Raw genomic sequence first — 15856 nt, forward strand, 5'->3', positions numbered from 1 at the left:
TGTCATGGCATGTGCTGAGTTCAAGTGGCGGTTCCTGGTTTTACCCAGCAGTCATGCCCGATGTTAGTTTAATCCCTCAATGATGTGTGGAAGGTTGCCAGGATCAGGTAATCATAGCTGAGTCAAGGCAATCCGGCATACACATGCATAAAACGCAGGTCAGCTTCAGAGGTCATCTGTTCATTGATGGCATTTTGTATATGACTGTTACTGAAGACCTGCTCATTTGCCCAGGATTTTGCAAGGGCCATATGTTTGCAGCCGAAGGCCCATGTTGGAGAAGCCTGTGAGGGCACACAAATGGCTCGTTGTGTGGTTACGCGCAACTGGGCAAGTGGGGAAGGATTTGTGGTGGTGTAGCCATCTCATTATGACATTCAGAGCTTCTGAGTATACACAGGATGTGCATGGCAGAGTAATGCCATGTGACAGGGACACAGTGTTCCTGAATGTGCCTATGGCAATGCAATGGAGCACCGTTTGGAGTTTCAAGAAGGCGTCTGGAGCACAGGCTGGTCGGCTGCCTCAGGGGGTCTGCAGCACAGGTTGATTGGCTGCTTGGGCACAAGTGGCTGGGATGGCTGCTGTTGTTGCTGGTGTCACATCTGTGCTAGCATTATATGTAGCTCGTTGAAATGTACACAGAAAGGCCCTACTCTTTCCATTTTGTTGGAACATGTTTTGGTTTCTCATTTTATGTTCTGTTTCCTACCATTTAATTTGAGTCTTTTCACCTCTGTCCCTTGTGATAGGTATTAGGTGGTCAGTTGATGTGAGTTAGGGTACCTGTGTTGACAGACCCTTTACTCCTTTAAATTACACCTGTTCTGGATAAGTTGCAAATTGAAGCAGTAAAGTTGGAGGCTAAATGAGGGTGTATTTGTGAGGCGTAAATGTAAAGCATAAAATGAGGAATAAACAGAAGGTTAGACCCATAACTTTGGAACTCATGTACATTGATGGCGTAATGTGAATGAAAGGCATAAACGCATTGAGTAAGGCTTTTAACGCCTTTCATTCACATCACTCCCCATTTTCAAGCACTTGTATGGCAGAGAGGAGAGGTGGAGTGTAACTTGCATTTCTGCCGCCTCCTTTCTCCCCGTGATACACATGCTGCAGGATTGGCGCTGTCATGTCAATCGGTGAGCATGGCAAGTGGCACTCCCACTAAAAATTAAAGCATGCCATATAGTGTTTCCTCACTCTCTGCTGTGGAGTGCAAATGTGAAGGGCAAAAGGTGATCTACAAGCTTATATGCCACCTTTTGCCCTGCAGATTTGCCCCCTGCAGTGCAAATGATGAAAATGTGGCGGCGGGTGTCCATTTATGTTGCAGTGTACACTAAACAGCTCCCTGCCATCAAATTACTAATTTCTAGAAAATGAGCACCCTTGTGTTTATGCCTCATTTTCAAAGTGTACAGCAAACATTGGGCTTCATTATGAGGGTAACAGTGGGGGAAAATGTTGCAGTAATTCCGTTACTGCCACTTTTCCTTCACTGCCAAATTACGAGTTTAGTGGCATTACCACTAGCAGAATTACTGTGTGACAATTCTGCTGAAATCTGGAGAAAAAGTAGAGGTAAAAACTAAATTATTCCTACAAAAATCAGCAGAATTGCCACTGAATAATTCCACAGGTGTGAACGCCTCCAAAAGTCCCCATTGGCGTCCTATAGACTCCATAAAATGGGCATTTACACCACCTATCACCACAGGGAATCCCCTGATAAGTCCCTGGGCCCAAGTGGCCGTAATGGTATTTCTCTTTGGTGGTGCATAGGCAGAAGTACCACCGAAATACCGCCAAACTCGTACTGAGGCCCATTGTCACACACCTCGGGGAAATATTTTTCAAAGCATAAAAGTGAGGCATAAATCAGGCTAATGCCTTTGTATACACCTCCTGGGCTTTATCGCATGGCACCCTCAGAGTGATAGTCGCTAAGTCAAGTGTGTGTTTGCCGCAGCAACCCTGGACATTGCTGACAGCTGTGCGAGGAAAGGTGGAGGCTGCGTTGGTTGGCAAAATCACCTACTCAAAATGCAATTTATTTAATTGTAATAATATTATAAACCAGCTTTATTTGAAAACGTTATCATAATTATTTCTAATGATCACTTTCTGTATACATTGTAATGATCTTAAAAAAATGTTCTTGTCTTACTGAGCAAAGCACATTATCAAAGGATAAATGAATCATATAGATCATTTTATACTAAAAGGATGTCACTCTAATATTGACAGCCTGGTGCACTTCTTCTCCCCGATTAGAAAGGGGAAGGGGACAAACAGTACTGGTGAGGAGTCCAGATTGCTTTGCATACATTCAAACAGTTTCTTTGGAATATAAGAATGACCACACATCGTTATATTTGGCAAATACATCTGGTATTGGAGGGTTGTATTCTTGTACCCCCATATAATCCAAACCGGCGTGGTGCACATTTCATTTTTCATAACACTCACCCTAACATTACATTGTTTGGAACCCTGAGTCTTACTCTGCTGAGGTTCGGAATCAGACTGCCTCAGGTTTTGCATATGAGGATAAAAAAGGTTGCAACAGCAGTCACTCTACTCAAATGAGAATACAAAATCCTACTGGTGGTAAAGAGGGAGATGTTCTGTAAAAAGAAATGGCAGGAGCTTCAACTAGTAATTAGAAGGAAACACTCTTTGGCCTTTTGGAAGATGGAGGTAGAGGAAGCAATTTTTCACTAAAGAGGGGCAACGTGCCAGGGCTAGATGCAATACCAGGAGAGCTTTTCAGTATGGAAGTATGAGTATGGGGCCCTGTTCTACAGCATGTATTTTTTAAATGTTATGATCCCTCTCCCTGCCCCTTAGTCGTGGCGAGGTGCTATTGTAATCCCTGTTTTCATAAAGGGATAAGGATGACCCTCAAAACTATAGACCCATTTCTTTAATGGAAGGAGCCTCAAAGACCTATGGGAACATTCTATTTAAAAGCCTGGAGGACTGGATGTCTTTGAATAAAGTACTCTCAGCTATGCATGCAGGTCTTCGACTGGGTATTGGTCCGGTTGATCACATTTTTATGTTGTCTCTACTAAGTGACAAATATATGAGACTTAAAAACCAAAATCTATTTTTTTGTGTCATTGACCTGCTAGCAACCTTTGACTCAATCCCTAGATCAAGGCTATCGGTTTAGTTGTTTCAATTGGGGATTCCTGTTAACCTTTTAGGGGCCATTCACAGTCTGCATGCAGGCACTTATGCACGTATGCCTACCTTTGTATGTGAAGGACTGTCCAAACCCTTCCCAGTATCTAAGGGTGTTAAGCAAGGCTGTGTCATCGCTCTGACTCTCATTATCTTATATATAAATCAGATAGCAGTTGAGATTAAACACTGTGATATGTAAGCCTCTACGTTGTGTGGGAGGAAAGTGATTTTGATCAGTAAAACTGGCATCCAGAATGCATTGACTTTGTTTAACCTAATATCAGTTAGGCTGAGCATTGAAATCAATCTATCTAAAACCAAGGTTAGCTCTGGTCAAAGTGACGTGGGATTTTTTTCCCCCAGTCTTGTTGAGAGTCATTGAGCTCGAGAGGGTTCAATTCTATGACTATTTGCGGGTTTGTCTTGATGAAAGAGGTAATTGGGAGAAACTTATTGAAAATCCTTACTTAATTAAGCGAGGCAAGGGACAGCTGTGTGGGGCTTCATTCATTACTACTGGGGGAATGCAGTGCTTCCCGTTTTAGAGGTTTTGAGGGCCTGTGCTAATTCATCCACCCTGTATGGAGCTGAGATTTGGGGTCACTCTGATCATAGGAGGATGGAGCAGATGAAAATGGCTATGTTGAAAGAGCTCTTTACTCTCCCAAGGAGTGCCCCCTCTCTTCCACTTAAATTAGAGTGAGTGGTGGATGGAATGGTCTTTGATGCCAAGCTGCACCCTTTTATTGTACATTGTAAACTGGGCACTTCAACCTAAAAAGAAGCACTTTTGGACCTGTTGGCACAAGATGTGGCCAGAGCATTTCAGTGGATCACTTATGCATCTAATTTAAGGAAACCTGGTTTTGGCCCACTTTTTGCTCTTAACAACAAAGACTGTTTGAAAATGAAAGACTGCAAGAAAAAGTACAAGAATTGGCACAATAGGGTAAAATGTCTTGAGCTGAAATACTCTTAAGGCCATAAAAAATAACTATCCTGTATCATAGACAACTTTGTTTTTAAAATCAAGGTTAGGTGTACTCCCGTTTGTAGGAGTTGTAAGCTCCTGGGGCAGAGTTGATTCATCACTGTATAATCTGTAGGAAAGGAAAGGAAGACCTTAAGAACGTTCTATTCGTGTGCCCTGTTTATAAAAGCTTGTGCCTCAAGTGGCTTGTCCCTATCTACAAAATGCACACTTTCAGAGGCATTAAAGATGCTGTAAAATTATTTTTACGTTCCCGAAATAGTGCTGTGCTCCAAATCTAATCAAATTATCTGAAAAGTACCTGGCGCCTGAAGAAGTATGTATCTTGTCAAATGTTTTGTTATATCTGGAGTGATTCTTTTTAGTGTTTCTATTGTTTTTATTGTGTTTTAAATGCTAATAATGTTTTTATTGAAGCTAACTGTGATTTTGTGGCAATTTACCAAAAAAACGTTATTCTACTACAATTACTAGTATTCAAATGGCCATCTGGAGATAATGCATCTTCTTCTCTATGCAGAATTTCAGGTTAAGGATTGGATTGCTGTGCTCATGTTCAGTTACTAAAAGACAGACATTCTGAGAGAACAATGGATGTGTAGCGCATGGCATAGTTAAGGTGATTCAGAAAAGGGTGTGCAAAAGTAATCGAGCCATTCATGACATGTACATGACATGCATGTACAAAATGTCCAATATGGTCTTACAAGTATCTCTGAAATAACACATTTATATGTAAACCCAGACAGAGACATGCACAAACATATACACACCCACACACATAAATGCACATACACATAGAAACAAACATGCACACCCCATATGCACAAACACGAACACTAACTGGACACAAATGTGTACAAACCATACATGTGAAATCTGTAAAAGTCAAACACACACGCACATACACATACACACACACACACACACACACACACACAGAAACCTAACTCACACAAAAATGCACACACACCCAAGTATGAACAAACTATACATGTGCGAATGGTCTAATTTTAATACACATGTCTATAAAACATTCAGTTTGGAACTGTAAAAGTTCTGGATATGGACACACACATGCATACAATATGTTAAACAAATATACAGAAAAAGCATATGTTCAACATATTTACTAGTATTAATTCAAAACATAACATTTTACAGCTAATGGGCATGTATGTGCTTGCATATGTACTTTGTGCAGAGCTGTTTATTGTGTACAGGTGTGAAAAGTAAAGAAATTATCCCTGTCATTGTCACATTTATCAGCTGTATGAAATGTGGGTTTCTCATATGACTTATATGACCCCCTCTACACAGCCTATATATCATACACATATGTTATGCACACACCACGTATACGCCGTATATCACACCCTCTTTACACCACATTCACTTGTGTCAAATTGTTCACTATTGACTCGGGTTCACACATGCATTTAATATAGTTTCATAGTAGACACTAATTCCACATGTATATGTAAATGTATACAATTCACATGTACATGTACATTACATAACACACTGTTATGCCACACACTCTAACACCATGTATTTTTATGCTACACACTGTTACGCCATTCATTGTTACCACTGTTACCTCATATCATAATAAACACACCAATGTTATATTTATACAACAAACACTCACACCCTAGTTGCCTAACCAATGAAAACCCAATAAATGAATCAATAAAAACATTTTTTTCTTAAAAAGAGTTATGGTTAATATATCAACAACAATATACTTCAGACATCGGAAACAAGACATTTAAATTACACATTCTTACTGCATAGCAATACAGATTGCACCATAATACTACACATTCTATAAACACTCTCGCCAAATAACTACAAATATCACCTTAACACGCATGTTAACAATTAGGCCGGTCACACTAATATCATAGTTTAAGGGTGTGTTAAGGTTGTATTTAGTGTGGTGTTCAGTGAGTATTTATATTAATAGTTGTATGTTTTAATTTTTAGTGATGTGTAGTACTTTGTAGTGGTTATAGTTATACATTTATGGTTGAATGTGTGTATATATATATATATATATATGATCAGTAACAAAAACTTTGTTAAGGGAACGTTATGGTTAAGTTGCGCTACTAAAAACCTATGAAATTCAGTGAAAAAATCTTTGTTAAAGGGACGTTATGCTTCCAAGTAAAACCGAAAAACCCCTGAAATTCGCCAGTTATGGTAAGCTAAGCAACCATAACTCACGCCACCACCGTGCATTGCTAAGACTAACACCCATGACATCAGAGATGACATCACAAATGTCATTGATGACATCACTGATGACATCACATGTCTGGCTCCCTCTTTTTTCCTTTAGTGATATATCTTAGCCAGTAATACTTAGGAACAAAGAAATCAAAAAGTGCTATATTTGTAGACTTATACTTCAAATATGTTCTTACAGCAATTCATTTGGGGTTCACTCAGCATATGAAACATATACATAGGGAGAATACACACTTGAAAGATACCAATGCTTTCTGTGTATGAAGACAATCAGTAAAGCTATGAACACTTTCTTATTGTTCTGCTGTTATTTTATTACTGTACATTCTCTGGATATGCTCATATTTGTATTCACATTACTTTCTTTAGGGTGCAGTCACATCATGTGATAGTTATTCATAGGGAAGTAGTAGGTTTGAAGCAGAACAATCTTGTCTGTGCATTAAGATAATCAGGTAGGTTATGAACAATTTCTGGTTCTGCTGCTACTTTTTTGCGTACTTCACTTTCCCTGTATAGACTCATATTTGTATGTGTTGTTGTGTCTTTGTGTTTTGTATGTAATAATGAAATGATATAGGAAGTGGGTTTCATTAGGTACGTATTACATGTTGCACAGTACACAAAACTCTAATTAGAAAGTATTTATCATTTCACTATTCAACATGAGAAGATTATGAATATTGCACCTCCATCATGTATGCTGCACACAATGCTTATATTTATACATGAGTAGCTTAGTATACTGTAAAGAACTCCATAATAGAATGCTATTTATATCAATCCATTGCCTAATGCACTACATAGCTCAAGACATCTATTGCAATGATCCTTGACACTTTTGTCAACATTATAATAAGAATCCCTTGTACAAAGTTTTAATGAAAAGTAAATGCACATGTGATGTCATCAGTGATGTCATCAATGACATTTGTGATGTCATCTTTGATGTCCTGGGTGTTAGTCTTAGCAATGCTCTGTCTAGTAGCGAATAGTGAATTTCATAGGTTTTTAGTAGCACACCCTAACCATAACGTCCCTTTAACAGAGTTTTTTCACTGAATTTCATAGGTTTTTAGTAATGAAACTTAACCATAACGTCCCTTTATCAAAGTTTTTTTTTACTGAATATACATATACATATGAATTTGATAGATGTTTTGTAGGATTCCCTTACTTTATATACATATAACATGCTGAACCCCCGGTTAGTGATTTTGTTGTCCGTGGACTGTGCGTATGTCCGCGGACGGACGCAGACAATATCAACAGTACCCAAAAACTCAGGGGGTATCTTAGATTGTTCTATCATGCCATATAAACACTGAACAAGTTAAAAAAGCAGCACAAAAACACATTATATGTAACAATAAGTAAGAAGTGCAACCTATATATGTAACACATCAACCATCCATTTAAATACCATGTGCACTAAAATGGAATATACCAAAACAAAAAAGATATGCTTCCAACACAATTACCTCACAGAAACTGCACAGCTAGGAGTAAAAGCAGACCTACACAACAGTAAGAACACAATTTACCAGAAACTATTAAGTAAATTTCATATTTCTTATATATTTCTAAACTTTCTGTATTTGGTACACTAAAAGTAATATATATTTTTTTTTACACAAAAATGTTCAGTACTTTGGAATGGCTTGAATTAAATTTCCCACGTGAGGAACTGTCTGAAGAAAGTAATACTAATGGTAGACACTTCTCTATATAAGAACATTAATAATCATTACTTTAAGTGTACTTAACATATATATTTTTTTTAACAGACCATACAAACATTAAAAATAATACAGCAAAAGAGACATTAGAATATACTCTACAACGCATGGAACAAAAAATGGATATCCTTATGCAAAATTTCAATCTTTTGAAACATTTTGTAGAGGTCCACATAAGAGAAACAATTAAATATCATTGTCCCACATGCACCTGTTGCCCCTCTCCATGTACCATTCAACTATCCCCAAACCCTCACCACCAAGAAAAACCTTATGATGAGACTTCCATCCCTTCATCCCCTCATGTCGATCCTCTCCAAACCCCCAATTCCCCTGTATTTGTGTCAGTTTCTGCTTCTCCCTCTCTTTCATAAATGTTATATTTGTATATAATAATAAAATATTATATGTGTTGTTACTTCATTCCTTGGTATCTTATTTCTTTTTAAAAGGCAGTTAGGGAGTCCGTTGACAGCGCGGATGTCCAGAATGTCCGCAATTAACCGAAATGGGGGTGTCCTGAGGACACTATACCTGTCCGTACTGTCCGCAAGCAAGATGAAACTGTTCTTAGAACACACCAGGTGTTCGGAGTGTCCACAATTAACCAAAATGGAGGTGTCCTAAGGACACTATACCTGTCCGTACTGTCCGCAAGCAAGATGGAACTGTTCTTAGAACACACCAGGTGTCCGGAGTGTCAGCAATTAACCAAAATGGAGGTGCCCTAAGGACACTATACCTGTCTGTACTGTAAGCAAGTAAGATGGAACTGTTCTTAGAATACATTTGGTGTCCGGAATGTCCGCAATTAAACAAAATGGGGGTGTCCTAAACACACTATGGGCCTCATTCCAAGTAGGGTGGTAAGGGTTAACGGTCACCGGTAACGAGACCTGTGCTGTTAAACCCTTACCGCCCTACTACGAGTTCCCTTTGCGGGTCCTTCCATAACGCCTGCGTTAAGGACAGTACCCGTAAAGGGACTCCGGGGTCAATAACGGTACCATAATTTATGGTACCGTTATTGCTGCCTTCCCCCTTCCCATTGAGCACTATGGGGGCTCAAATGGGAATGGCCCTGGTGAATGGGGAATTACCGCCCCCCCGACCTCGGAATGGACCAGTTATTACTCTACTCACCAGGACAGAGTTTGGACGAGTTCGGAGGCAGCCATGCTGCAAATAGCGGCGTGGTTACCTCCGAACTCGAAATGAGGCCCTATATCTGTCCGTACAGTACGCAAGCAAGATGAAACTTTTCTTAGAACATACTTGGTGTCTGGAATGTCCATAATTAACCAAAATGGAGGTGTCCTAAGGACACTATACCGGTGGGTACTGTTCGCCAGCAAGATGGAACTGTCCTTAGAACATACTCAGTGTCCGGAATGTCTGGAATTAATGAAAATGCCTGTGTCCTAAGGACACTATACCTCTCCGCTCTGTTTGCAAGCAAGATGGAACTGTTCTTAGAACACACTTGGTGTCCGGAATATCCGCAATTAACCATAATGAAAGTGCCCTAAGGACATGCGCACCACACCCATAAGTCCTACGAACATCGCGCATGTCGTAACTGTCCGTTTCACATGTGTCATACTTTGAATTAGTTTGAGGACCCGACCACTGTCCGTAGAACACCCGTGTGCATGTGCAGGACCATTCCTATGCATTTAGTGCCCTGCAGACACCCGTCCCATTTGCGGATGTGTTCGTGATGTCATCATGTGACCGCACCCACGCTGAGCGTGTGTCCTGATTTACGGACACTGTCCGGGTCCCTAAACATTTAAAAAGTACTATTTTAGACAATCCAAAATATTTTACAGTAGAAATTCCATTCACCATTGCACATGTCCCAGACAATGACTCTGGCTTTCTACATACTTTCTGGAACTTTTTGAGCCTTTTTGGGGTGTTCAATCTGTCCGCGGATGGCACGGCTTTCGGTGAAGCGCACACCTGCACCCCTAAAAAAGGCCATACCCCAGAGCTCATCCTCATTGTGCTTCTGGCTACTAGACAGATCATTGTCTATATTAGCTTCCTGATTTTGCTGCTCTTGCTGCTTCCGATCAGACCTGATGGCATCTATGCTTGCTGCTGCTCCAGCTGGTGCTACTGGTGCCTCAGCACCACCCTCACCCCCTCCACCACCAACACCTCCCGAAAGGTCTGCAGAGGGGAACAGGCGTGAGGATGTAGAGGAGGAGGATGAAGAGGATGAAGAGGATGAGGTAGTGGAAGTCCCTACTAACAGCACTTGCTGTGAGCCTTGGGTGTGGCGATTGTTTACCATTCATGATGACGTATCAAAAGCACGTGCGAACAAGGTCACCTGCAACCACTGCAAAATGGTGCTGAGTCATGGGAGGCCTGGTTCGTACAGCTTTGGTACGACATCCATGTAGCGACACCTAATGTCGTTCCACGGTGGGGCTGTTTGCAAGGTTGTACATTGTGATAAACGTGGTAGGTTGAGTTCCTCTACAACATCCTCCATTTCCTGTCACTCCTGTGGGACAGCACATCCCTCCAGCTGCCTAACAGACCATCCAAGATGCTGTTGACCCTTACCTTTCGAGGGTCACAATATTGTGTATGTACTGCAACACAGTACTCTGCAGGGGGTAGAGTCTTCAGAGTGCTGTCGAGGCTGTGGTCACAGAGCATGAGAAGGTCTGCCCACTACCTAAATAAGGCACACCCTGCATCTTCCTCTCTCGCCTGCCCTTTCTTATACCTGTGGTTGGTGTCACTTACTTCGAGTGCTTTCCCCTCCTTTCCTTGTGTGTCGTGTGTAAAACCCCCAAAAAATATAAAACAACAAAAACAAAAAAAAGGCTCTTTTCAGAGCCGCCTTTCACAGTTAAAAAATAGAAGTTGCAAATAAATGGAGCAGGGCCCTGTGCATTTTTTTGAAGTCTGCAGACATTTTGCGGACATCTAAAATGTTGGGGTGCTGCCCTATCAAAACCATTGCACTTTTCTCTGTGAGGAAGTGGTGGCTTTTTGTGGTGTTTGTTTGTGTTTGGAAAACTTCAAATGGTCAACACCTACAGCAAAATGGATGGCTGTAATTCCAAAAAAGGTCGCAATGCATTTTGTACATTTCTCAGAAAAATCTGATTGCCAGCATAAGTAAGATGGAGTTCATCTCTACGAAAAATGTATGTGCTACAAAACATAATATTTTCATTGTGATAGGAGGACATGCCAACATCTCTTAAAAAGGCACAAACAGCCTTATTGTCATTGCGCCTCGCTTTCTACATTTGTGGACAAAATGAAGAAGAACGCAGCCACATTTGTCTCTGCGCAATACGAGAAAAAATGACTTGAGAATTTGGAAACATGTCCATAACCTTACCAAGTCCTTCTTTGATTGCAAATTGCAAAGAAATTCCAGACATATGTCCTAAAATGTTCCCTCCACAATGAATTATAATTATGTCTGGATTATGCTGTGTCTCCAAAGTAGCACAGAAAGGTACCAAGCCCAGCCACTTCTTTCTACGCACTCCATGCCAATGCACTTCCACATAAGGGAATGCAAGATCTGTAGCTATTCCGCAGCATTCAGGAAGCACCTCCAACCAATGTGTCTTTGAGTCTCCCAAAATCCAGACAATCTGTTTTCTGAAACACACAGCCATAGCTATCTGTTCTTCTCTGAGAAAAATACTTTCTGACAAACTCTCTCCTTACACAACACACCCAGTAAACTTTATTGACCAATCCCTTGCTCTACTCATTCTCATTTGCATGCCTCTCCACCCCAAAATCCCAGTTTGTAATATGCGGTGTCTGCGGACAACCACCATGTCCGCCGTCATATCGAAAATCTGAGCGTGGTGAATGTAAATTTTAATAGTGTGCACCATTTCCCCTTGGAGGTTGGCTCTGAAAAGAGCAGTTTTTTTTGTTTTTTTGCAGATGCTTGACAGACACCTGTTATTTTGTATTTTATTTCTTTTTTTCTTTCTTAATTTACTCCTAAAATCTTCACATAAACTTCTCCAAAGCAACCCTTACATTCCAAAACAGCATGGCATTTCCCATAAAAGATAAAGAAATGCCATCTTCTTTAAAATAAACAGACTTACTGGAATCAATATTCTCATTATTACAGAAGAACATACCAGCTCTAAGCATGAAAGCACGCATGTCTCGGTTGATTGCACACCTAGTCATGTTTTGCTGAGGACAAAAAACAGAACTATTGTCCAATATTGCCCAAGGTACTAATCCAGAAAAAATAAGTTTGGCATTTAGAAGGATGTTCATTACTGCTTGAACCAAGTGTTCCAAATCTGCCAATAAAATAGGGGCACTGACATAGCCCAAATGGAAAGCACCACAGTGCAACACTACCACATGGGACTGTTCAGCCTGCCCATATCTTCACAAACGTGTACAATTCCCTGTACATTGCAATCAGGCACAGTGCTCCACACCACCTCCACTCCTTTAACATCAAAATTGTTTGCCACATGCCTGCATTGAGCATACTGCTGTAAACCATGCACAAACATTTCTCCAACCACCAACACCCTGACTTTCTCCACCTCTGCCATCTTCACTACACACAGCCTCTTTCAACACAAATCCACAACCTCAACACCTGATTAGCTAATCCCTACAGTCCCCTTTCCATGCTGGATTTTCTGGAAAACCCCAGGTGTGGCACGCCATGTCCGCGGACAGCTGCGGTGTCCACGGACCTCGCAACTTTTGGACATCCCTTCTACCCTTTCCTCTTCACTCTGTGTGCCATTCCCTCATTGGATACAGCTAAGCAGTCACACAATCATCCACCAACCACATCCAAGACCTCTACATCTAACTCTGTCATCAGAGTTCAGCACTTCAAATGTACTGTTGATCACTCTGAGTACAAGTCTCATATCATTGGAAAGCACCTACTACAAAAACTACTGTACAAGTCTCCAATATTTTTACTTGCAGCTGCATGCATATCCACATGCATGAATACAAACCACAGGTATGCATATTTTATGCAGAGTACATGTACAACTCTTATAAATGCCTATGAACAGAGTAACTGACACTTAACCTGTATAACCTATAAAATGAACTTACTATTATTTTTCCCATCGGCTATAATCAACTGTCACTTCCAAACCTGTCTGCTATCTAAATTCTTTTTTTACACACACAACTATCTAAAAAATTATAATATTAAAAGAAAGGTAGAAATAACAGTATAATTTCAGAAAAAAACACTTAGTAGTGTATTATAAAATTACACACAGCCAGGATAAGTTCATGCATCTTTATACACTCACACAGATAGACACTATAATTGAAAAGCTCACAGCTGAAATATCACCACTGCCTGTACATCACATCCTTCTTCTTTATTACCCACACCTTCACAAACACATACATTCTATTCTTTTCTATACAGTTTCTGCCATTTACCTTACAAAAATTGCAAAACAAGTACATCATTATTTCTTCTATCTCCTAACATGCAATAACACAGCCCTAAGAAACCAAGTGAGTTTCATATACTTAGTATTCTACTCATTTGCAAAGCATGTTGCACTAACATATTGTAAGTAAAATATAAAGGCTGCACATAGTCAAAGGAAACTGCATGCACACACTATGTTCAGTTATCAAACAAGAATACTACTACAAGAACATAAAAATCAACGTCTAAATTAACATCAGTGCTATAAACACACACAATTATTAAGTTCTTTCTTTTACAATTGCAGTGAAGGGCACTCTCCTGAAAAGCAGCAGCATCTGAAGTACAAACAATAACTCAGAAGAAACCTGCTCATTCCAAACAAAAAAAGTAAGTACAATACTACCATAATATTCTTACTGTTACTGAAACACACTGTGAGGTTGATTCGTGAAATTTGTGTGCCAAAAAACAGAGATTTGTGCACCATTCTGCCCACAAATCCCCATTTGTTAAACAGGGATTTGCAGGCACAATGGCGCACAAATCCCCCTTTTTTGGCGCACAAATGACATAACTCAGCCCCTAGAATGTTAGTATTGCAGAACAAAGAACTGTTTTAATTCTATACCATTAGATTTACTATTAGTGCTTCTCCTCACCACTAGCTTACTTTCTACTGTCATCTGAACCCCAGGATACTAACACACAAATACAAGTATAGCCTTCCCAACTAGTTGTAGCTGTCCAATGCACAATGACACACACCACATACATCCATGCACAATGACACACTACCACATACATCCTTAACATCATACTCAGACACTCATGCACACAGCACACATACGTTGAAGAACAGCCCAACCCATACCTTCTTTTTTTCAACAGACCCCAAAGAATGCCTACCAAAAAGCAAGTCCATAGAAAGCAACGAAGAAGTAGAGCAAATGAAAATAAAAGTGTTCAAAATAAGCATCCATCTCTATCAGAATTTGTACAAAAAGTTCAAACCAAAGATCCAATAGAGTCATTAAGCGAATCAAAACAAGCTTGCAGTACAAACACTTTCCCTCCTCTTTCAAAATGTAAAACAAAACAGAAAGTGATTAACAAGAATGTAGCTACCACTACTGCTAACACTGCTGCTATAAATCTTGATGTAGTGGCAAGTAACCATACCAAAAAAAGAAGTATTTTAGAAAAACAATTCCGCCACTGAGTCCTTCAGAATCTTATAAAAACAGGAGAGAAATCATGCACAACCCTTAAAACCTACCATAGAAAATTAATCTTAGAAGCTCTCATAGACATTGCAATCCTTCTCAAATGGAAGTTATTTATTTTAGTGTTAAACTGAATGAAACCACTAACAAACCTAACTACTAAATTTCAAAAAAGACTTCTCAATAAACAGAATGTCAACAAAAATAACTTCTTAAATATCTGCGGAGGTGAATGGAGTCCCACCATGAACACAGAACCATATTTCAATGAAGAAGCATACAAACAAAAGCAAACAAACACAATTGCCATACATAGCAGTGGACGAGGGTATGAAAAACTTAATAATACCATAATGCAACAAGAAATACAAATATATCCCGAGAAAACTCAGTATCACCTCTCCATTCGACCGAACCAGAACATCCAGTATACAAATGGCCGTGCACGTCAATGTGTAACATTACCAAAAAATCTTTCAAATCTTTACGCCAGTTCCTCAATCAGTATGTGAAAGGCAAAGACAAAATCAAAATGAAACTACTACAAAATATAGATACCTGTCCAGTGTGCAAATACACAGGACTACAAGGACATTCATCAGCCTGCATTTCAGGACCTATTTGCAAAAGCACCTTCCATCATGTCAAAATGATATCAACACATCATAACACTATAAGAAATCTAGTCTATAAACTGTACTATGCTATAAGTCCTGCTTTACCACTAGTCAATTTAAATAACAATCTTCTAAATGGTGCAGCCAAAGACCTACTCGAAGAAATAGAGCATATCCAGAGAAATTATTTTGGAAGTGAAAGCCACTTACAAAATGCAATAGCTTTACAACAGACTAGCAACAATTGTACAGATGGCAAACTTCTACTACACACATACAAAAAAGAAATACTAAAATTTAAAAGTACATCCGCTGAAGTACTGAACCATGTGTGTGTGTGTTGCCGCAGAACCTTTTATAAAAGTAACACAAAAACTGTAGACATA

The sequence above is a fragment of the Ambystoma mexicanum genome, chromosome 10 (genome assembly GCF_040938575.1).
Source record: "Ambystoma mexicanum isolate Mex_15411 chromosome 10, UKY_AmexF1_1, whole genome shotgun sequence".
NCBI classification, from domain to species: Eukaryota; Metazoa; Chordata; class Amphibia; order Caudata; family Ambystomatidae; genus Ambystoma; species Ambystoma mexicanum.